Source organism: Macaca nemestrina, chromosome 11 (assembly GCF_043159975.1).
Source record: "Macaca nemestrina isolate mMacNem1 chromosome 11, mMacNem.hap1, whole genome shotgun sequence".
NCBI classification, from domain to species: Eukaryota; Metazoa; Chordata; class Mammalia; order Primates; family Cercopithecidae; genus Macaca; species Macaca nemestrina.
This window is the reverse complement of record NC_092135.1, coordinates 116980510-117005382: the sequence shown is the minus strand read 5'-3', so window position 1 is coordinate 117005382 and position 24873 is coordinate 116980510. Positions and strand designations below refer to the sequence as shown.

Sequence of the window (24873 nt, the reverse complement as noted above, 5' to 3'; positions counted from 1 at the left end):
GAGACCGCTGAGGCAGTCCCTCCCATCACAGGCCCAGAGACCTAGAAGGAAAAAATGGTTTCATGGTCCAGGCCCAGGCTCCAGCTGCGCTGTGCAGCCTTGGGACATGATGCCCTGGATCCCAGCCACTCCAGCTCTAGCCATGGCTAAAAGGGGCCAAGGTACAGCTCTGGCCATTGCTTCAGAGGTTGCAAGCCCCAAGACTTGGCAGCTTCCATGTGATGTTGGGCCTGCGGGTGTGCAGATGGCAAGAGTTGAGGTTTTGTAATCTCCACCTAGATTTCAGAGGATGTATGGAAATGCCTGTATGTCCAGACAGAAATCAGCTGCAGGGGCAGAGCCCTCATGGGCAGTGCAGTGGAGAAATGCAGGATTGGAGCCCTGACACAGAGTCCCCACCGGGGCACTGCCTAGTGGAAACATGAGAAAAGGGCCACCGTCCTCCAAACCCCAGAATGGTACATCCACTGACAGCCTGCACCATGTGCCCAGAAAAGCCACAGGCACTCAATATCAGCCCGTGAAAGCAGCTGTGGGGGCTGTACCCTGCAGAGCCACAGGGTCAGGCCTTGGGAGCCCACCTCTTGCATCAGCATGACCTAGATGTGAGACATGGAGTCAAAGGAGATTATTTTGGAGCTTTAAGATTTAATGACTTCCGGCCAGGTGCAGTGGCTCACGCCTGTAATCCTAGCACTTTGTGAGGCTGAGGCAGGTGGACTGCCTGAGTTCAGGAGTTCGAGAACAGACTGGGCAACACAGTGAAATCCTGTCTCTAACAAAATACAACAAAAAATGGCCAGGTGCGGTGGCTCACGCCTGTAATCCCAGCACTTTGGGAGGCCAAGGCAGGCGGATCACTAGGTCAGGAGATTGAGACCATCCTGGCAAACACGGTGAAACCCCGTCTCTACTAAAAATACAAAAGAAAATTAGCCGGGCGTGGTGGCGGGCGCCTGTAGTCCCAGCTATTCGGGAGGCTGAGGCAGGAGAACGGCATGAACCCAGGGGGACAGAGCTTGCAGTGAGCAGACATCGCGCCACTGTACTCCAGCCTGGGTGACAAAGTGAGACTCTGTCTCAAAAAAAAAAATTAGCTAGGTGTGGCGGCGTGTGCCTGTAGTCCCAGCTACTTGGGAGGCTGAGGCAGGAGAATTGCTTGAACCCGGGAGGCGGAGGTTGCAATGAGCCAGGATCATGCCACTGCACTCCACCCTGGGCGACAGCAAGACTCCATCTCCAAAAATATATATATATATATTTTTTTTAATGATTTCCTTGCCAGGTTTTGAACTTGCATAGGACCTGTAGTTCCTTGGTTTTGGCCAATTTATCCCTTTTGCAATGGCAGCATTTACCTAATTCCTGTATTTCCATTGTATCTTGGAAGTTACTAACTTGTTTTTTACTTTACAGGCTCATAGGCAGAAAGGGCTCGCCTTATCTCAAATGAGACTTTGGACTTAGACTTTTGAGTTAATGCTGGAATGAGTTAAGACTTTGGGGGACTGTTGGGAAGGCATACTTGGCTTTGAAATGTGAGGACATGAGATTTCGGTGGGGCCAGGGGTGGAACGATATGGTTTGGCTCTGTCCTCACCCAAATCTCATCTCGAATTGTAATCCCCATGTCAGGGAGGGGCTTGGTGGGAGGTGACTGAATCATGGGGGTGGAGTTCCCCTTTGCTGTTCTTGTGAGAGTCAATGAGTTCTCACAAGATCTGGTTGTTTGAAAGTGTGTGGCACTTCCCCCTTCACTCTCGCTCTTTCCTGCTCCACCATGGTAAGACATGCTTGATTCCCCTAACCCTTCCACCACAATTGTAAGTTACCTGAGGCCTCCCAGCCATGCTTCCTGTTAAGCCTGTGGAACTGTGAGTAAATTAAACCTCTTTGCTTCATAAATTACCCAGTCTCAGGTAGTTCTTTGTAGTTAAAATGGATTAATATATCATGTGTTGATGAAGTTCCTGTTCTTCCCTACTTACCCTCCTATGTGGATTATCTAAAGATATTTATTTCACTCCCACAAAAATGTTTTGTTCTGACCCATTCCCTAGAGCTGAAAGTAGGCTGTGGGAACTCTGAGTGAGAAAATAAGAGCAGCCTACTCCCCTGACCATATTCCTGCCCGATGACCAGTATTTGGGTGACACTTCACCCTGCCACCAATTTTTTGAGTCCTATTTCCCATAGACTCTGTGTTAGTTCATTCTTGTGCTGCTATAAAGAAACACCTGAGACTAGGTAATTTATAAAGAAAACAAGTTTTGATTTGGCTCATGTTTCTGCAGGCTGTACAGGAAGCGTGGTGCCAGCATCAGCTTCTTGTGAAGGCCTCAGGAAGCTTTCAATCATGGCACAAAGTGAAGGGCAGACAGCACATCACATGGTGAAGAGATGGAGCAAAAGAGAGAAGGGGGAGGTCTCAGATTCTTTTTAACAACCAGATCTCATGTGAACTAACTGGGAGAGAACATCACCAAAAAATGGTGCTAAGTCATTCGTGAAAGATCCACCCACATGATCGAATCACCTCCCACCAGGTCCCACCTCTAACACTGAAGGTTACATTTCAACATGAGATTTGAAGAGGACAAACACCCTAAACATAACAGACTCACTTGTGACTTTGCCCTGTAAACTTTCAGGGAAAATGAGGTCACTTCTGTCCCAGAGACTCTGTTATCTTACCTTCTCCTGGGGTTCTTCATCTAAAGTAGTAAGTGTAAATTCCTTACTGATTCAGTTTTTGTGTGTGTGTGTGTGTGTGTGTGTGTGTGTATACACAAAAATTATTATATAGAGAGTAAATTATTCATATATATAGAACTCCTAGGGACAAGTGATCTGCCCTCCTCAGCCTCCCAAGCAGCTTGAGATTACAGGAATGTGCCACCACACCTGGCTACAGCAAGGCTTTTGACAGAAATGGTTAAAAGAATTCAAAACTGAGGATCCTAGTGCTGGGGGTGTGATATTTTGTGTTATTGGTCAGTAAGAATGTCTCTTACTTAAGACATGAGTCCTGAAGTTGGTAAGAGTTAATTTATTTAGAGTTAATTTTAATTAGCGAAAACTAAAGAACTTATATATATATAAAATTTATATACATAAAGAATATATATTTTATATATATATATGAAGAATTCAGAGGTGTTAGAAATTATGAAGAGGACTATAAGATAACTACCACAGAAGGCAGGTGGAAATGGTCTCTGTGGAGAAGGAAGAATTGGGGAAGGGCCCATAGGGAACACACGAGACAATCGTTATATTTGTTTCTCACCCTGAGTAGTGGGTACATAGATGTTCACTGGACTATTAATCTTTAAAATGTACATATTCATTTAACACATTGAAGTGTGCATGATGGATTTCATAATTTTTTAAAAGTAAAATATTGTGAAAGAGAAGGGAAGGAAGGAAAGAAAGGCAAATGAAAGGAAATGAAAGGAAGAAAGAAAGAGGGAGGGAGGATAGGAGGAAGAAAGAAAACTGGATTTGTTAATAGGAAAGAATATATCAATGTCAAATCCCCATTTTGGGCTAGCATTATTCAGTGTCCAGAAAGATAATCTCAACAATTACTCAGTGAATCAGCTTATTTAATTGATGACTGTACAGTTAATTCATGCTCAAAAATCAAACATTCTAAGCTTCTTTCTATGAATACCTTCCAGACCAAGGTTATTAATCTCATGGTTTTAAAGGACAGAATTTCCTGGGGAATGTTGGTCCTCTTGTAGGTGCTACTGCAGCAAAAGTGAAACAATCATACATCAGACCAAAGTAAAAGTCAGTTCTTTAGTTTTCACTAATTAAAATTAACTCTGTCTAAATAAATCAACTCTTACCATCTTCGGGACTCATATATCAAGTAAGAGACATTCTTACTGAATTACGCAAAATATCACACCCTCAGCACTAGGATCCTCAGTTTTGAATTCTTTTAACCATTTCTGTCAAAAGCCTTGCTGTAGCCAGGTGTGGTGGCACATTCCTGTAATCTCAGCTACTCGGGAGGCTAAGGAGGGCAGATCACTTGTCCCTGGAGTTCAAGGCCAGCCTGGGCAACACAGCAAGACTCTGTCTCAAAAAAAAAAAAAAACATGACAACAATAACATGAAAGCCAGGCTAATGCTAAACTGAATTAAAGTATCATAAGGTCCCTAGAGTTATTTAGAAAAGGGTGAAAGTACTAATTCAAGGGTGACTTAATTAAGTCAAGGATGCATGCTATAATATCTAGGGTAATAAAATAACAATAAGAGCAAACATGTGACTACTAATTTACAGAGCAGGAAAATGAAATAATTAGAAAAATATTGATTGATCCAAAGAAGGCAAGAGGTAAAAAATAAATAACAGATTTTTTTATTTAATAATAAAACATGTTTTAATAATAAAACACAGATGTGAAAAATGGAAAAAAATGGTAAAATGGTATACTTTAAACCCTACAGTATCAGTAATTACCACAATATAAATCAATTAAAGGCAAAGATTTTCAGACTGGACAAGAAAAAAACAACTATATGCTGTTATAGAAGACACACCTTAAACATAAGGATGCATAAAGGTTGAAAATAAAGGGATTTTTAGCCGGGTGTGGTGGCTCATGCCTGTAATTCTAGCACTTTGGGAGGCTAAGGTGGGTGGATCATCTGAGGTTGAGAGTTCGAGAACAGCCTGGCCAACATGGTGAAACCCCGTTCCTACTAAGTATACAAAAATTAGCCGGGTGTGGTGGTGCACGCCTGTTATCCTAGCCACTTGGGAGGCTGAGGCATGAGAATCACTTGAACTCAGGAGGTGGAGGTTGCAGTGAGCTGAGATTGTGCCACTGCACTCCAGCCTGGGCAACAGAATGAGACTCCAGAAAGAAAAAAAGAAAAGAAAAGAAAAAGAAAGGGAAAAGAAAGGAAAAGAAAAGAAAAGAAAGGAAAAGAAAAGAAGGGAGGGGAAAGAGAGAAAGAGAGAGAGAAAGAGAAAGGAAGGAAGGAAGGAAAGAAAGAGAAAGAAAGAAAGAAAGAAAGAAAGAAAGAAAGAAAGAAAGAAAGAGAGAGAGAAAGAAAAAAGATTTTTTTTAAAAAAGAAAAAAAAAGTAAGTCATGAAAACACCAGAACAAAGCTGGTGTATCTGTACTGGTATCATAAACATAAGGAAAAAAGTATTGCTAGAGATAATAAGAGACATTTCATAATAATGAAAGGGAAATTTTAATAGGAAAATATAAAATCCTAACTACATATTCAATTAAAAACAGCCTCAAAACATAAAGTAGTAACTGACAGGTCTAAAAGGAGAAAGACAGAAATCCATAATAATAGTTGGAGATTTTTTTAGCACATCACTCTCAGTAACTGGTAGAATAAGTAGACAAGAAATCATCATTAGGATATAGGAGATTTTGAATAACATGATTCACAAACTGATCTAGATGACATATAAGTATCATACCCAATAGCTGCAGAATGCCATCTTTTCCAATATACATTGAACAATTATCAAAATACCCCACAGGTTTTTTTTCTTTTCCTTGTAAGCACTTTCAATGAACTCACAATTTTGATACGCCATTTCTCTGTTATCATTTAGTTTTAAACATTGTCTTATCTCCACTGTGATTTCTTTGGCCCATGAGAACATTTTTAGCAAGTGTGTTGCTTAACTTCCAAATATTTTGTAATCTTCTAGTTGTTTTTTGTTATTGATTTCTAGCTTAATTTGTCAGAGATTTCAATCCTATAAAATTTCCTGAGATTTCCTTTATGGCCCAGCTTAAAACAAAACTCAAAAGGATCAAACCATTTCCAAATGACTGCATCCCAGAACAAAGTTCAAACATAATTAAAGGAATACAAAATAATCTAGCACCCAACAAAGTAAACTTTACAATGTTTGGCACCTGATCAAAGATTACCTGGCTTACAAAGAAGCAGAAAAATATCACCTATACGGAGGAGAAAAATAAATCAATGGAAGCCAACCTAGAACTGACATAGGTGTTAGGATTATCAGACAAGGACAGTAAAACAATTGTTACAACTGTATTTTGTACATACAAAAGTTAAGCAGACACTTAGAAGATGCCTAAAATTGGCCGGGCGCGGTGGCTCACGCCTGTAATCCCAGCACTTTGGGAGGCCGAGGCGGGCGGATCACAAGGTCAGGAGATCGAGACCACGGTGAAACCCCGTCTCTACTAAAAATACAAAAAATTAGCCGGGCGCGGTTGTGGGCGCCTGTAGTCCCAGCTACTCGGGAGGCTGAGGCAGGAGAATGGCGTGAACCCGGGAGGCGGAGCTTGCAGTGAGCCGAGATCGCGCCACTGCACTCCAGCCTGGGCGACAGAGCGAGACTCCGTCTCAAAAAAAAAAAAAAAAAAAAAAAAAAAGAAGATGCCTAAAATTAAAGACCTAAACTGATCATCCAGAGATGAAAGCTACAATGTGTGAGATGAATTATACACTGAAAAGGATTGGCAGATTAAATGTAAAAGAGGAAAAGATTAGTGAACCTGAATACATAGACTATGATAAATTTAAGATGTATGTTATAAACCATATGGCAACCACTAAAATAAATAATTACAGGCCAGATGTGGTAGCTCACTCCTATAATCCCAGCACTTTGGGAAGCCAAGGCAGGAGGATCACTGGAAGCCAAGAGCTCAAGACTAGCCTGGGCAACAGAGCTAGACACTGTCTCTGAAGTAATTTAAAAATTAGCCAGGTATGGTGGAGCATACTTGTAATCCCAGCTACTGGGGAGGTTGAGGAGGGAGGACTGCTTGAGCCCAGGAGTCGGAGGCTGCAGTGAAATGTGATCACACCACTACACTACAGTCCGGGCAACAGAGCGAGACCCTGTCAAAAAAAAAAAAAAAAGAGTTATAGCAAAAAGCCAATTAAGAAAATAAAGCAGAATTTTAAAAAAACACAAAAATAGTCAACTCAAAAGCAGGTGGAAAAGGAAACAAAGAATGGATAGGACAAATAGAAAACAAATAGCAAGGTGCTGACAAACCTAATCATATTTTAAAAATCACATTAAATGTAATTTCATTAATTAAATGGCACAGATTGTCAGTTTGGATTAAAAAAAAAAAAAAAAAAAAAAGACCCAACTACATGCTGCCTAAAAGAAACACACTTTAAATATAAGGAAACAAATAGGTTAAAATACATACGATGCCAATACTAAAAGAAATTCATAGTGACTATATTAATAACCAGCTAATCCTGGTTAACCTTCGATCTCAACCTGTTAACCCCTGAAATCTAGACATTGCCACACATTCTTTGTGTTCATTTACCAAAAATCTTAAGAAACAGAGAATCAAAGTAACTGGATAGCTATCAAAGAAATTGAATGTGTAGCTAAAAACCTTCCCACGAAGGACACTTCAGGCCCAGTTGGCTTCCCTGGTGAATTCTACTAAACATTTAAGGAAGAAATAATACCAATTCTATACAAACTCTTCCAGACAATTGGAATGGAGTCAGGGCAAGTTCCAAGTGTTCCCCTGTGGCATCAGGCCAAGTACCTCTGTGGGGCTTGGCCTAAAACTGTACTCTTGCTTGACTTTTACCCCCATGTTTTGTTCTGCTTTCTCCACATCCTCCTGGGAGTACTCCCTTGATGAATCACTTGCATACTAATCTTCATCTCAGGGTCTATTTCTGGGGAAACTGACCTAAGACAGACAACGCCTGGATTTCAGGTTTGGGGCAACAGGTTGAGATAGAAAGTTAAGCAGGATTGGGACTGGGGGTAAGGAAAGATAAAGGCTGTGACCATGTTGCATTTTAGCAATCTATATGACATTCCACTAGAGGCATCCAGTAGGCAGTTGGATATGCAGCTTAGGAAAGCCATCTAGGTAGTTAACAGATTTGAGAGTCGTTAGTCTAAAAATGGTCATTAAAGCCCTGGTAGTGGAGGCAAAGAGTGTGAAGGGTGAGAGGAGAGGAGGGCTAGGGCCTGTGCCCCCAATCCCAATCCTACTTAACCTTCTGTCTCAATCTGCTGGATGGATAAATGAAGACGAATCAGCAGACAGACTGAGGAGCAGTTGGAGAAGTAGGAGGAAAAGCAGGAGGTGGGTATTCTCAAGGCCAAATAAAGAGTGTGTTGGCTGGGCACGGTGGCTCACACCTGTAATCCCAGCACTTTGGGAGGCCGAGGCAGGCGGATCACCTGAGGTCAGGAGTTTGAGATCATCCTGGCCAACATGGTGAAACTCCATCTCTACTAAAAATACAAAAAATTAGCCAGATGTGGTGGTGGGTGCCTGTAATCCCAGCTACTCGGGAAGCTGAGGCAGAAGAATCACTTGAACACAGGAGGCGGAGGTTGCAGTGAGCTGAGATCGTGTCACTGCACTCCAGCCTGGGCAACACAGTGAGACCTATCTCGGGAAAAAAAAAAAAAAAAAGAGCGTTTCATGGAGGGAATGGTCCAGAGTCAACTCAGCATTTATTCATTCAGCAACTCTGAGCACCTGCTACCCAGCAGGCACTGTGCTGGGGCATAGGGAGAGAATGAGAAGACAGAAACCTAACTTGGACCCTACTCTCTTGGAATTTACAGTCCAGATGGGAGGACAACCAAACAAATCTCACTCAAAAAAAATTTGTAATTGCAAAGATAGTTTGCATATATTAAAGAAATGCAATATTCCCTGAGGAAGTGGCATTTGAGGTAGACCAGGACAGAAGGGGACTAGATACAACACCAAAACAAACAATAAAGTTATAAAATAGATAAATTGGACTTCATCAAAATTAAAAACTTTTGTGCTTCAAAGGACACCATCAGGAAAGTGAAAACAGGGCTGGGCTCACTGGTTCAAGCCTATAATCCTAATAATTTGGGAGGCTGAGGTGGGAGGATTGCTTGAAGCGAGGAGTTCAAGACCAGGCTGGATAACATAGTGAGACTCCATCTCTTAAAAAAAAGAAAAAAGAAAAAAAATTAGCCAGGCCTGGTGGCACACCCCTGTAGTCCTAGCTACTCAGGAGGCTGAGGTAGGAGGATTTCTGAGCCCAGGAGTTTGCAACCTCAGTGAGCTCAGTGAGCCATAATAGTACTACTGCACTCTACCCTGGGTGACAGAGGAAGACCCTGTCTCTAAAACAAAAAAAGAAAGTGAAAAGATACCTGAGCATAGGAGAAAATGTTTGCAAAACATATATGTAATAAGGGGCTTCTATCTAGACTACATCAAGAACTCCTAAAAATCAGTAATAAAAAAGACAACCCAATTTTTTTAAAGAAGCAAAGGATTTGAATAGACATTTATCAGAAGATATACAAATGGTTAATAAGCACATGAAAGCATGCTCAACATCATTTGCATAGGGAAGTGCCAATCAAAATCAAATGAGATACCACTTCACACCCAGTAGAATGGTTATAATTACAAAAATGGAAAACAACAAGTGTCAGAGAGTGTATCAGTTTGCTAAAGCTGCCATAACAAAGTACCACAGACTGAGTGACTTAAACAACATAAATTTGTTGTCTCATGTTCTGGAGGCAAGAAGTCCAAGATCAAGTTATCAACAGGGCCATGCTCCCTCTGAAGGCCCCAAGGAAGGATCTGTTCCAGGTTTCTCTCCTAGCTTCTGGTAGGTCCTTGGCTATGGCAGTATAATTCCAGTCTTAATGTGCCGTTCTCCCTGGGTGCGTGTCTGTGTCCACATTTCCCATTTTTATAAAAGACACCAGTAATGTTGGATAAGGGGCCCAACCTACTCCAATATGACCTCATCTTAGCCTCACTAATTACATCTATAATGACTCTGTTTCCAAATAAGTTCACATTATGAGGTACAGGGGATTAGGATTTCAACACATGAATTTTGAGGAGCCACAATGCAACCTATAATAGCAAGGATGTAGAGAAACTGGAATCTCATATACTGTTGGGAAGGTAAAATGGTACGGCCACTTTGTAAAAATCTCGCAGTTTCTCAAAAAGTTGAACATAAAGCTATCATATGATCCAGCAATTCCAATCCTAGGTTTATGCCCAAGAAAATGAAGATGTATGTTCATTCAAAAAATTGTACATAAATGTTCAGAACAGCATTATTAATAATAGCCAAAGGGGCCGGGCACGGTGGCTCATGCCTGTAATCCCAGCACTTTGGGAGGCCGAGGTGGGCGGATCACAAGGTCAGGAGATCGAGACCATCCTGGCTAACACTGTGAAACCCCGTCTCTACTAAAAATGCAAAAAATTAGCCGGGCGAGGCGGCGGGCGCCTGTAGTCCCAGCTACTCGGGAGGCTGAGGCAGGAGAATGGCGTGAACCCGGGAGGCGGAGCTTGCAGTGAGCCAAGATCGCGCCACTGCACTCCAGCCTGGGCGACTAAGCGAGACTCTGTCTCAAAAAAAAAAATAAAAAAAAAAAAATAATAGCCAAAGGGTGGAAATAACCCAAATGTCCTTCCACAAATGAACAGATAAACAAAATGTGGTCTATCACACCATGGAATATTACCTGGCAATAAAATTGAAGTACTGATACATGCTACGGCATGGCAGCATGGAAGAAGCGTGAAAACATTATGCCAAGTGAAAGAAGCTAGTCACGAAAGACCACATGATTCTATTTATATGAAATGTACAAAACTGGCAAATCCAAAGAGATAGAAAGTAGACTGGCTGTCTAGGCTGGGGGAGTTGGGGGCAGTGACTACTAAGGGGTTTAAGGTTTCTTTCTGGGGTGATGAAAAAAAATTCAAAATTGATTGTGGTGATGGTAGGATCAATATTCACAACTCTGAATATTCTTTTGTTTTGGGGGTTTTTTTTGAGACCAAGTCTTGCTTTGTCACCCAGGCTGGAGTGCAGTGGTGCGATCTCGGCTCACTGCAACCTTCGACTCCTGGGTCCAAGCAATTCTCCTGCCTTAGCCTCCAAAAGTAGCTGGGACTATAGGTGCCCGCCACCACACCTGGCTAATTTTTTTGTTTTTGTAGTAGAGACGGGGATTCGTCATGTTGGCCAGGCTGGTTTCAAACTCCTGACCTCAAGTGATCCACCCACCTCGGCCTCCCAAAGAGCTAGAATTACAGATGTGAGCCACCATGCCTGGTCTACAACTCTGAATATCCTAAATTGAACTGCACATTTTAAATGGGTGAATTTTATGAGTTTTAAGGTGTGTGCATTATATCTCAATAAAGCTGTTATTCTAAAATAAATAAATCCTAAACTCCCTCCTATGAAAAAGCAAACAAAAAAACACAAAAACAAAACAAAACAAAAAGGTCAAGAACATTCCAACCAAAAAGCAACCACGAGAAAGTGAACTCTAGAATGGCAGGAATTTTTGCCTGCTTTGTTCACCACCGTATCCCCAGCACCAAAACAATGTCTGGAAATAGTAGGTATAAATAAAAGGACCATGTGCAAAAGTCTTGTGTCAGGGAGGTGGATGGCCCGTGGGAGAAAGGAAAGATCAATATGAGTGACTGGGACTACACTGGAGATGACTGGGCTCAACTGAGTCTTTATCCTAAAAGCAATGAGGAGCAATGATGAACTTTTAAGTGGAGGTGGATCAGATTTACATTTGAAAAAACCACTGGGAGGCCAGGTACGGTGGCTTACTTGTAATACCAGTACTTTGGGAGGCTAAGGTGGGAGGATCACTTGAGCTCAGGAGTTCAAGACCAGCCAGGGCAACATAGTGAAACCCCCATCTCTACAAAAAATACAAAAAATTAGCCGGGCATGGTGGCACGAGCCTGCAGTTCCAGCTACTAGGAAGGCAGAAGTGGAAGGATCGCTTGAGCCTGGGAGGCAGAGGTTGCAGTGAACTGAGATCGTGCCACTGCACTCCAGCCTGGGTGTAGAACACAGGCAGCAGGGAGACTTGATTAAAGATAAAGACTGAAAAGTTGGATTTAAAAAAAAAAAAGTTGTTAGTGACCTTGGAAAAATCAGTCCAGGTGGAGAGATGGGGTGACTAATTTGGGGAATTGGAAAGGAAGTGGGACTGGCAAAATTATACTACACTTGATAAGGCCTCTCCCTATTCCCTATAAGTCTCCAGGGAAACAGACCAAAAATACATTTGGCTTGAGAAATAACAAAGACATGTTCCCATGCATATTCACACACAGCCGGTTCACCAGCGGATTCTGTTTCTGTTCAAGGATTCCATACTTCCCACCCTGACACAGAGCGAGGTCCCATGGCTGAAGTTCATCAGTGGTTGTCTCCTACCAGATGCTAGCCTTCTTTCATTGCTGGGGGAGAGGTGGGTGGGAGAACACAGAGTAGGCTGCCATCATCTGAGATTTGGGAGGCACTTCAGAAACATAATTCGTTCCCTTTTAGCTTCAGTGGGCTAGGTACAATCCAGAACCCAAAGGCAGGCCAAGCAGACACACTTCAACTCCACTCCCTGAAGATGGCGAAATGTTTTAGATTAGGACACTTCTCTGGTGTGACCAGACGTCTGAACTGAACCAAAAGATCTGGGTTCTAGTTCTAGTTCTGCTGGTCTCAGCAGCAAAGCCTTGGGTAAGAGACTTGACCTCTCTGGGCTTCCATCTCATCTCAAAAATTAGGACAATAAACACATGCCCTGCCCTGAGCAGAGTGGTTACCAGGGGATAACAACCATGCAAGGGCAGATGTAGATTTGGGGGCCTGAGCTTATATAATCTCATGGTATTCGTTAAGAAAAAGAATAGAAAATTTAAAATACAAAAGTAGGTACAAATATAAATATTTAAAACGAGAAAAGAAATTACATCATTCTACAAAATTGAAAAAGCTCATGCCAAAAACATCACACACAAAAAATTGAAAATAACACTATTTGTTAAATTAACTGCCTGGCATATCACTAAGCACTTTCTCACCACATTTTTTGGCTGTGTATTCTTTCATGGCCTCTTTAACAACATTTTTGTCATTCTATGAAGAGAAAAGGAAGATAATTGAGTCATTCCTCTCCCTAATGGTGGATCAAAATTTGCTATCGCTGCTAGCTTAGAAAAGATCCAGTTTTCCAACTCCTTATTTTAGGATGGTTGTCAAACTTGGGAAACTACCAAGCCTTTTGTTATGCGCCATAAGCGATCAAGGAACTTCACATTACCTTATACTGTGACCAATATATCTCCCCATTTTTTTGATGCTGGACATCTATGACCAAGACTTCTGAAACACTCAGGTCACTGTGCTTGTAATTCAGCACAGTAGGGACTTAGGGGTATTCCTGGAAGCCTAGCAAAAACGTAAGCATACACAGGAGCCACATAAACTCAAACTCAGTGTATTCCCTACTCCAAAATGCCTAAAACTGGCCACAGCCACTCCAATGCCTTCAGATAGGCAGTCACAGTGGAAAAAGACAGTGGTCTCTTTAAACCTGTTAAGTTAAAATCATTAAATCTGTTAAGAACAGATTTGGTTTAAAATATTTTAGTTTTGCTACTTACATATATTTTTTAAACCATGATCGTGTGAACACGTTGTTAAGACCTCCCTCTTGCATGGCCATGGAAGGGGCCTGGGTAAGTTTGAGGGCCCAGAAGCAGCAGCCCCGCTAAGCGTCGGGGTTATTTACCGTAAAGGCCCTTTAAAAGGCGGAGCCAAAGGGAGGTTGCCGGGAGGCTAGGGCTAAGCTGAGTTTCTCGGGTAGAGGAGCACAGTGGAGGCGGAGGGGCCTTGCCAGTCTGGCTCGCGGCGTGTGGCCGGCCCAGGGTAGCTTCCCAAAGATGAAGCTGTGGCCTCTCCCAGCCAAACCCCACTCAGAGGGGACCGCTGACCCATCCCCGCCCTCCTGCGACCCCTGCTTGGTTCCCAGAAAGGACAGCGACCTCCAACCCGCCCTCGCCCTCCGCAGGTCTCAGTCTCAGGTTTCAAAAGGAGCGCGCCGCATTAGGCCCGCCCCTCACTTCCGGCTTGTAAACGCGTGGGTCCCACAGATCTCGCGATAGCGCGCCGTCTCATCGCTGGCGCTGACCCCGAGCAGCCTCGCCCGCGGTTTGGTTCAGGTCGGCTGAGGTCGGCTGCTGTGTTGGCACTTGGGATCTGGGCTTTTCCCCAGGCCCGTTATGTGGCAGCATCGGCTGGACTGTTAAGGCCTACCGGCTCCTTTAAGTCCACCCGTCCCTAAAGGTTCCTATCGAGAGGCTAGGCGCCGGGAACCGCCTTCAACCCTGTGCTCAGGGTCGTGCTGTGCTGCGCACGAGTGATAAAGACTCAGACGTCGTAATGACCGTTCTGGGCTCTCACTGGGTGCCGGACACCTGGCTCCACACACGTCTTCTCAATGGATACCCACAATAACCCCGAGAGAAAGGCGTGGTTTTTTACCCTCTTTATACAAATGGGGAAAGTGAGGCTCAAAAGAGTGAAGGAACCTGCCGAGGATCACAGAAAAGGATGCGGCCAAAACTCGAAGTCAGTCTGGCTGCAGCTCTAAGGCCCCATTACTATCGTAGAGCAGTTTGTCAACAGGTCCTTCGGTCCCTAGATTTCTAGGGGACGCTGGAGCTCATTGTGAAGTGCCGGGGCTTTGGGTCCACACAGATACAGGTGCATAGGAAAATCCAGGCACCTTCTTTGTTCTGTGACCTTAAACGACTTGCTTAACCTTTCTGGGGCTCATTTTTCTTCAACTGATGGGGTTAATAATAATACTTCACAGGATTATCGTGAGGGTTCAGTGCCTACTCCATAGTAAGCTCTCAATAAATGGAAATTGCTGCTATTGATAATCTTTTATCCTCTCACGTGTTGTACAGTGTTCAAGGAGCAGGAGGTGCTTAATAAACCAGAGTGAATGGTGAATGAATGGAAGAAGAAATGTAGAGTCTGGCCAGACACCGTGTGGTCCTTGCCTCCAGTTCCCTAATCTTATTTATTTATTTTTGAGACGGAGTTTTCGCTTTTGTTGCCCAGGCTGGAGCGCAGTGGCGTGATCCCGGCTTACTGCAATCTTTGCCTGCCGGGTTCAGGCGATTCTCCTGCCCCAGTCTCCCGGGTAGCTGGGATTACAGGCACTCACCACCATGCCCAGCTAATATTTTTGTGTTTTTTAGTAGAGGTGGGGTTTCACCATGTTGGCCAGGCTGGTCTCTAACTCCTGACCTCAGGTGATCCGCCTGCCTCGGCCTCCCCAAAAGTGCTGGGATTACAGGCATTAGCCACTGCTCCTAGCCAGCCCCCTAATCTCTTACCCACTTCACTATGTGGTGCCACTTCAAAGGGCTTGAACTGGGGAATGACTGTTCCTCTTCTTCCCAAAACAGCTGTGTGTGTGTGCATGTGCGTGTATTTTAACTTGCTTTTGTTTTTGTTTTTGAGGCAGAGTCTCGCTCTGTCACCCAGGCTGGAGTGCAGTGGCGCAATCTCGGCTCACTGCAAGCTCTGCCTCCTGGGTTTACGCCATTCTCCTGCCTCAGCCTCCCAAGTAGCTGGGACTACAGGCACCCACCACCACACCCGGCTAATTTTTTGTATTTTTAGTAGAGATGGGGTTTCATCGTGTTAGCCAGGATGGTCTTGATCTCCTGACCTCGTGATCCGCCTGCCTCGGCCTCCCAAAGAGCTGGGATTACAGGTGTGAGCCACTGCACCCGGCCTTGACTTGTTAGTGAAGTAACATACAGAAAAATACACAAATCCTACGTGCACTTAACTTTTAACACAATGAACAAAGTAGTGTAATCAGGTCCCTGAGGAAGAAACAAATCATTATCAGCTCCCTAAACCCTTCTCCTGTTTCCCTCTATTCACTGCATCCCCTGCAGGGATATCCACTATCATGCCTTTCTAATGTTATGTTATGTTATGTTATGTTATGTTATGTTATGTTATGTTATGTTATGTTATGTTATTTTTTGGAGATGGGGTCTTGCTTTGTCACCCAAGCTGAAGTGCAGTGGCATGATCATAGCTCACTGTAGCTTCGACCTCCTGGGCTGGAATTACAGGCCACTGCACCGGGCCACTATCCTGCCTTCCAACTGCATAAGTTAACTTTGCCTGTTTTTGCAGATGCCACTGGGATCATACAGTGTGCGCTTTTCTGGAACTTCCCAGATCTCCATGTGCCCTCACCTTCAGTGACAGTCTGAGAAGAAGCCAGGTGGGGTTGCTCCCTACATGGTCGGGGCTTCTGCCAAATGCCGCTCATCTCACCGTCACCTGCTGCCTCTCTGCCTGCCCCGTGGCCCATGGTTCTCTGACATCTCTCTCTCACTGAGGTGGGAAAGCATATTCTGTTTCTCATTCTCAGCTCTTTCATAAGGAGTTCCCACAGCAGAGATGTCTGTGTCCTGGTGAGCCTGTTCTTGCCATATACCCCAAATCTTTCCCTTTCCACCAGGAAGGCCTGAGGCCTTAGGGAGTGAGGGTGGAGGTACACTGAGCCCCAATGGTCATGCCCAGCCTCACAGCATTCCAAATAGCACTCCTCCCTCTGCCCTGTTTGGCGGACCCCTTCCCCGTCCAGTGAAACTTTTTTCTCACTCAGGGTGATGAGCTCTCAGGCCTCTGCTATTCCTCCCCTGCAGTCTGCCATCCACTACAGTCCCCCAGCCCACCAGATACCGGGGAACCCCAACTGTGGCCATGGTTTACTTCCTTTTCCAAGGATTTCTGATGCCATGCTGGTTAAGGGACATGGCTTAAGGGTCTAGGTGTGTTACACATGAGGAGAGTAAGGCTCAGAGAAATTTAAGGAATTTTCCAAAACCATATAATTTATAAGTGATGAGAATTAGACCTCAGAAGTGCCATTTGATGCAAGGCTAGAAGGCTAAGTGTCTGCTAAGGACCACCATTCGGTAAGACTAAAATGGGTGAGATGTCTAGGTACTTTACATGTATTACATCTAGTCCTCAAAACAACTTCAGCAGATCGGTGTTTTTATTTCAATATAGCAGATACAGAGACTGAGGTCCAGAGAACTTAATGACTTTGCTTTAGGTCACAGGGATAGTGAGAGACTAAACTAGGATTCAACCCCTCCCGCCGCACAGGCTGACCCCAAAGCCTGGCTCTTTCCTCTGCACTGTGCCACGCTCCCTGGAAGGATTTTGACAAGAGCAGATGTGAGTGGACATGGAGCTAAGACAGGACAGTTAGGGTACATTCCAGAGAGAGGGACACATGGACCACAGAGGGGCTGTTTCCATTTCCTATTACTGAGTAACAAACCACTCCAAAATTCAGTGGCTTAAAATAACCATTTACATCCCACAGTCCTGTGGGTTGACTGCAATCAACTGGGCAGTTCTCACGTGGGGTCTCTCAAGCAGTTCAGTCAGATGGTGGCTAAGACTGGAGTCATCTGAATGAAGGCTCAACTCGGCTGGATATCAAGATGACTTTTTTTTTTTTTTTTTTTTTTTTTGAGACAGAGCCTCACTTTGTCACCCAGGCTGGAGTGCATTGGTGCAATCTCAGTCACTGCAACTCCCACCTCCAAGGTTCCAGTGATTCTCATGCCTCAGCCTCCTGAGTAGCTGGGACTACAGGCATGTGCCACCATGTCCGGCTAATTTTTTGTATTTTGGATAGAGATGGGGTTTCACCATGTTGGCCAGGATGGTCTTGAACTCCTGGCCTCAAGTTATCTGCCTGCCTCGGCCTCCCAAAGCACTGAGATTATAGGCGTGAACCACTGAGCCCAGCCCCAAAATGACTTTTTAAAGTCACATGTCTAGCACCTCATCTGGAACTGGTAGGGCCTGCCCAGGCATTACTCTCTCTCCATACAGCCTACCCACGTGGCTTGTTTCGGGTTCCTCATAGCATGGTGGTCTCAGGGTAGACAGATCTCATACACAGTGGCTGACTTGCCCCAGAGTGAACATTCCGAGAGACTGAGGCAAAAACTGCAAAGTTTCCTCTTCCCTCTCTTCGGCAGTCATGCAGCTTCGCTTCCACAGCATGCTCAGTGAAAAGGAAGCATGGACCGACCCTTTCAAGGGGAGGGGACAATACACAAGTGTGAAGCATGATTCACAGGGGACCATCTCTGGGGCCCAGCTATTACAGGGGCCGAGGCAGGAAGGGACAGATCAGGGAACTGCACAGTCATGCTTCAGTGGAACATGGTGCGCAAGTGAGAAAAAACTGGAGATGGCCGTTTATGGCAGATGGTGGAGGGCTTCAGTGCTGAGGAACCTGCATATGGATACACACTGGAGTCTTTAGCTGCCCAGCATCTGAGCCCCCTTCATATGCTGGTGGAGTCTCTCTAATATGAGTCTTAGTGAGAAGTCAGATACTTGCTCCCCTGGCCCCTGGCAGGAAGATCACAGCCAAATCAATGCTCCCAATCAGGACTCTAAATCTTCAGTAAGTGACCCAAGGAGGAACAGGACTGTTTATAATTCACCCCAGAGGCGGCAGCAGCCAGTGCTCAGGGTGGTGGTAGCCATGTGGGAAGCAGCCCCCAAGCCCAGGGGCTGTAGCCCCTTAATCAGGCTGCACTTGGGACAGGATTTAGCTAAAGTTCTAGCTGCCTAGCTTCTCTTGGCTCCTGCTTGCTTCCTGAGCCTGGTCTTGAGGCTTCCCGTCAATTCTGTGAGTTCCCTGATGTCATCCCAGTAAATTCCTCTTCTACTAAGTGAACCAGGGTCTGTTTCTGTTGTTTGCAATTAAGAACCCAAATTGGTACAAAGATCCATTGAGAGCTTTAGTCAGAGGAAATGACATGATCAGAGCACTTTGTGGGAGAGAAAAACAGAACAATAAGATAGGGATGGATTGAAAAGGAAGAAAGAGGAATGAGAGATGCTAGTAGGAAGGCCGTTGTGATGTTTGAGGTGTGTGGTGAACTAGGATATTGACTGTGTGAATGAAGTAGAAGAATAAGCAGATCTTGGTCACTGATTGAATACAGAAAAGAGCAGAGAAGGTGAGAGTCCAAGTTTACAGCAGTTTTGAGGCTCAGTGACTAAGAAAGTGATGACGTGACAAAGAGGAACAAGCAAGTTAAGGAGAACTGGTTTGGAGGGGAAAGTCATTCATTCATTTATTCAACAAATATTAAATGCCTGGTCTATGCCAAGCACTGTGCTAGGCATTGAGAGAAGAGCAGTAAACAAAACAAAGTCTCAGCCCTTAGCAAATACATGCATAAGATAATGAATCTGCATTAATAAAGCTTGAGCTGGGTGTGGTGGCTCACGCCTGTAATCCCAGCACTTTGAGAGGCTGAAGTGGGCGGATCACTTGGGGTCAGAAATTCGAGACCAGCCTGGCCAACATGGTGAAACCCCATCTCTACTAAAAATACAAAAAAATGAGCTGGGCGTGGTGGCAGGTGCCTGTGATCCCAACCACTCAGGAGGCTGAGGCAGAAGAATAGCTTGAACCCGGGAGGCAGAGGAGTCAGAGGTTGCAGTGAGCCGAGATGGCGCCATTGCACTCCAGCCTGGGCAACAGAGCAAGACTCTGTCTCAAAAATAAAATAAAATAAAATAAAACTTGAGTTGGTGGTATCACACACATACAGCAAAACATGTATAGCTGGCAGCTGGAACTTCAAGAAAGATCATAGGAGGCCGAGTGTGGTGGCTCACGCCTGTAATCCCAGCACTTTGGGAGGCCAAGATGGGTGGATCGCCTGAGTTCAGGAATTCAAGACCAGGCTGGTCAACATGGTGAAACCCTGTCTCTACTAAAATACAAAAATTAGCCCTGCATGGTGGTGCACACCTGTAATACCAGCTACTCAGGAGGCCGAGACAAGAGAATCACTTGAACCCAGGAGGCAGAGGTTGCAGTAAGCTGAAATCACACCACTGCACTCCAGCTTGGGTGACAGAGCAAGACTCTGTCTCAAAAGAAAAAACAAGAAAGATCACAGGAAGGAATATTGGGCCTGAAGACAGAAGTTAGTAGTCATTTCCATAGACATTTATTTATTTATTCATTTATTCACTTATATTTATTGAGTTCCTACTATGTACTCAATACCATTCTTGGCATTAGAAATACAGCAAAAAACAAGAGAGTCTCAGCTCTCATAGGGTTTCCATTGTAGAGCATGGAGGCAGAGAGTAAACAAATACACAAATACGGTCAAATATGTGATTTATACTATGAAGAAAAATAAAGCAAGGTAAAGGTAAGAGGAAGTTTGCTATGTTATACAGGATGTTCTGCCAAGGCTCCTCTTTTCTGTTTATTTTTTGTGGGTTTTTTTTTTTTCTTTTTTGAGACAGGGTCTTGCCCTGTCAATCAGACTGGAGTACAGTGGCTTGATCATAGCTCACTGTAGAGTTGAACTCCTGGGATCAAGTGATCCTCCCGCCTCAGCCTCTCAAAGCACTGGGTTTCCAGGCATGATGTACCATGCAAGGCCCCTCTCATAAGGAGATGTTTCAGTGAGGTCCCAAATGAAGGAAAACAGCATTCATGTGGTTATCTGGAGGAAACCTATTTCAGGCAGAGGGAGGAGGTGCAAAGGCCCTGAGGCAAGACAGTGTTTGGATTGTTCAAAGAATTTGCAGGTGGCCAGTGTGACTGAAGTAAAGTGGATGAGAGAGAGTTGGAGGAGAAAATGAGGTGAAAGAGGTGGCAGGGAGCCAATCCTATTGAGCCTTGTAAGTCATGGTGACCTGTAAGTCTCAGCTCACTGCAACCTCCCCCTCCCGGGTTCAAGAGATTCTCCTGCCTCAGCCTCCCGAGTAGCTGGGACTACAGGTGCACATCACCACACCCAGCTAATTGTACTAAGTACTTTGGCTCTTGTGCTGCGTAAGATAGGAAGACTTTAGAGACCTTTGAGCAGAGGAGGCACATTGCATGACTGACACTTTAGAAGGATCACTTGGGCTGCTGGGTATGGAATAGACTGGGGTTGTGTAATGGCAGAATCAAGGGGAGCAACTAGGAGACAGCTGTAGTCAATTAAGCCAAGAGATGATGATGGCTTGGACCAGGAAGGTAATGATGGAGGAAGTGACATGTGATCAGACTTTAGATAGAAATTGATGGGGAACTAACATGATCTGCCAATGAGTTTGATGACTCTAGGATATTTTTTAATGGGAATAACTGGAAGAGCATTTGCCATTTACTGAATAGAGAGGATTGAGAAGTACATCTAAAGCTCCAAAAATGGCCAGGCACAGTGGCTCATGCCTGTAATCCTAGCACATTGGAAGGCTGAGGTGGGTGGATCACTAGAGCTCAGGAGTTCAAGACCAGCCTGGGCAACGTAGCGAAACACCTAGCTCTACAAAAAATACAAAAATTAGCCAAGGGTGGTAGTGCACACCTGTAGTCTCACCTACTTGGGAGGCTAAGGCAGGAGAATTTCTTGAACCTAGGAAGTCAAGGCTGCAATGAGCTGTATTTGCAACACTGCACTCCAGGCTGGGCGAAAAGTGAGACCCTGTCTTAAATAAATAGAGGCCGGGCACGGTGGCTCACGCCTGTAATCCCAGCACTTTGGGAGGCTGAAGTTGGTGGATCACGAGGTCAGGAGATCGAGACCATTCTGGCTAACATGGTGAAACTCTGTCTCTACTAAAAATACAAAAAAGTTAGCCAGGCGTGGTGGTGGGCGGCTATAGTCCCAGCTACTTGGGAGGCTGAGGCAGGAGAATGGCATGAAGCTCTGCCAGGAGGCAGAGCTTGCAGTGAGCGGACATTGCGCCGCTGCACTCCAGCCTGGGGGACAGAGCAAGATTCCGTCTCAAAAATAAAATAAAATAAAATAAAATAAAATAAAATAAAATAAAATAAAATTTAAAAAGCCCCAAGAATAGTGAAACCATTTTCAGCCTTCCTGCCTGCCTGCTGGTCTTTCTTTTTGAATAATTTCACTCAAAAGCCATAATGTAGAGCCAAGCAAGACAAGGCACCCATGTAGGGGCAGAGGGGACATTGGGCTGGCATAGGTTGTGAAAGCCCAAGATGGAAGAAGACAGTGTCTGCAAGGGGAGTGGAGGGAGCAGTAGCAGTGATGATGAACCAGTTACTTACACAGGATTAATCTGATAAGAAAAAGAGAAGTTACAAAAATGGAAAAGGAGAAAACAAAAATAAGTCCTGTGGTGTTGGATTGGAATCAAAGGTGAACTCATTGTTTTTTACATGGAAAGATCAATAGAAGATAGATAGATAGATAGATAGATAGATAGATAGATAGATAGATAGATAGATAGATAGATAGATAGAAGATAGAAGACATAAATGTGTGTATAATAATACATATATTTTCTAGGACTGTCCACTGAGAGGTCTGGAAACAATGACACTCCTAGAACAATGAGCACATCTAGCACCCAGATCTTGGCTTCTACACATCATTCTCTATTAAAAGAAAGAAGCATCCCTTGGAGCAATGGCTGATTCCAGAGCTGTGGCAGAGAAAGTACAAGATGAGTCTGGAACATCTTGCTGTGACAGAAAGTAAGCAAGTGCTCAAAGAATTATGGCAATAGAAACCAGCTTGGCAACTGGACAAAATCTGGGAAATTTTAAGCATCAAAATAAATAATGAGGTAATGAGGAAAACACTCAACATCTGTAATATTGCTGTCAAAGTTGCATAACCTACATCTAATCATGAGGAAACAACAAATAAGCCCAAATTAAGGGCCATTTCTACAATAGCACTGTACTGTTCTTCTAAATTGTCCCAGTCATGAAAGTAAAGGAAAGGCTTAGGAATCATTTCAGACAGAGGGAGACTGGAAAGACCGGCAACTAAATGCAATGAATAATCCTGGACTGATCCTTTGGTTATAAAGGACAGCATTGGGCCAATTGATGAAAGTGCAGTAAGGTCTGGGGGTTATATAGAACCAATGTATCGATGTTAATTTCCTGATTGTGAGCATTGTGTTAGATTATGAAGGAGCATGTCCTCATTTGTAGGAAATATATATTAAAATATTAGGGAGTAATGAGGCATCATGGAGGCAACTTACTCATAAGTGGTTCAGGAAAGGGGGAAGTTCTTTGTATATCATTGTAACTTTTCTATACCTTTGAAATTACTTCAAAAGAAAAAGACAAGGAAAGAGTGAATGAAATCCCTAAGGCAGTGGAGAGTGAGAGGAGGATGAGGCAGTGCAATATTAACCACTGACACCAAAGGGTTCCATATATATAAGGAGAGGGCAGCTAATAATGTGTAATGTTGCAAAAAGAAGATAATTTTTAAAAAGGTTTAATACCTATTTACAAATTTTCTACATTATTAATCATGGCAGCATCTTCATACATGTGCAATGCAATGGAAAGTAAACCCATTATTCCATTCACAGACAATACTGAATGTGCATATGGATTTGACTTCCACATGGAAGCAACTAACAACTTCTTAACTTCCCTGGGCCCTGGGATTCAGAGATTGGAAGCCTGTTCTTACTACAAACCATTAAAGTTTTAAAAAGAAAATCACAATGACATAATTATATTAGCTCTTGTCAGGAGGCCAGGTCCCCCAATTCCTAGTTTTAAACGGGATCTTTTTAAAAATTTAGTGTATTCTGGCCAGGGGCAGTGACTCAGTCTCTGTAACCCCAACACTTTGGGAGTCGGAGGCGGGAGGATCGCTTGAGCCCAGGAGTTCAGAGAACAGCCTGAACAACAAAGCGAGACTCCGCCTCTTAAAACACACACACACACACACACACACACACACACACACACACACACCGAAAAACCGATTGTGGTGGCATGCGCCTGTAGTCCTGTAGTCCCAACTACTCGGGAGGCTGAGGTGGGAGAATCGCTTGAGCTCTGGGAGTCCAGGCTGCAGCAAGCCTTGATTTGCACCACTGCACTCCAACCTAGGCGGCAGGGCGAGGCCCTGTCCCAAACAAAATTACATAAATTAATTTAAATAAAATTTAGTGTAATCTAATGATATAATTTGATGCTCACATTTTGGGAGAAAAGAATCTGTATATATAATTATTAATGTGCCCAAGTAACACACGTTCATTATAGACAGATGGAAAATGCAGATAAACAGAGAACAAATTTTAAGCCACCTATACGCCCACCATCCAAAAATAATTTGTTAGCATTTTGATGTCTATTTTAGACTTCAAAATGCAAATCGCATCTATAATTTTTTGCAGTTAAAGAGGGACGCTGCCCTGTGCTATTTTGTATCTTGCATATTCTCCTCCAGCCCCCCATCCATTTAGAGCAAACACGGTCTCAGGAACTAAATATACTTCAAACGCCTCATTTTTAAGGACGCGGCAAGGAATTCCATTGAGCAAATGGACGGTGACTTATGTAATCATGTTCCTATTTAAGGACTTTTACGTTGGGCGCGGAGAGATAGTGCCGCAGAACCTGCGGACCAAGCCGAGACAAGTCGAAAATGGGAGGTTGGTGGACAGCTAGGTAGGTAGCTGAGCTGGGTTTTAAGCACACAGGGACGGAGGAAAGAGGGCCAGCAAGGCCGCGGCCGGCGGAAAGCAATGGGCCGGTGAAGTGGGATTTGGGCGCCGCGCGAGGCGGAGGACGGTTGGTTCCCAAAGTCAAAGGGCAGCGGCTGAGTTGAGACCCACCCAATTAACTGGGGCTACGCGCCCCAAGGCCCGAAAGCTGGTGCGCCGCCGCCTCTGACCAACAGAGGGCGCTGTGTCCTCAGCAGTTCGCGGTGGGCGGCTCCCAGCTGCTGGCCAGATGTAGGCAGCTGGACCGCGGGAGGCGCGAAGCCCTACCCGAGCCCCTGCAGACCCGCAGGCGGAGGAGGGAGGGGAGAAGAAGGGACGGCAGGGGGCAAGGGTGGTGGCAGAGCACTCCAACTGTCTTGCTCTGCAGACTCCTGGACTGCCTTCTCCTGTAGGGCAGAAGAGGGGCGCCTCCCACCCAGGGGGGGGACGTTTTCTGA

General features: G+C 44.5%; 2 long non-coding RNA genes across 4 annotated transcripts in view; one reads left to right on the top strand and one right to left on the bottom strand.

Moving 5' to 3' along the window:
• Positions 1-14026, bottom strand: part of LOC105481235 (uncharacterized) — a 28388-nt gene extending 14362 nt beyond the window's left edge. Inside the window, exon 1 of the long non-coding RNA XR_011610067.1 lies at positions 13477-14026. This is a non-coding gene — a long non-coding RNA (uncharacterized lncRNA). The remainder of the gene's footprint in view (positions 1-13476) is intronic.
• Positions 2637-23165, top strand: LOC105481236 (uncharacterized). 3 transcript variants are annotated; one of them, XR_986852.1, is made up of 3 exons: positions 2637-2722; positions 16043-16251; positions 22237-23165. It is a non-coding gene; the product is annotated as an uncharacterized lncRNA (long non-coding RNA). The 3 variants fall into 3 exon arrangements; XR_011610066.1 differs by lacking the exon at positions 2637-2722 and adding an exon at positions 13997-14443; XR_986851.2 differs by lacking the exon at positions 2637-2722 and adding an exon at positions 13997-14578.
• The last annotated feature ends 1708 nt before the right edge of the window (positions 23166-24873 follow it).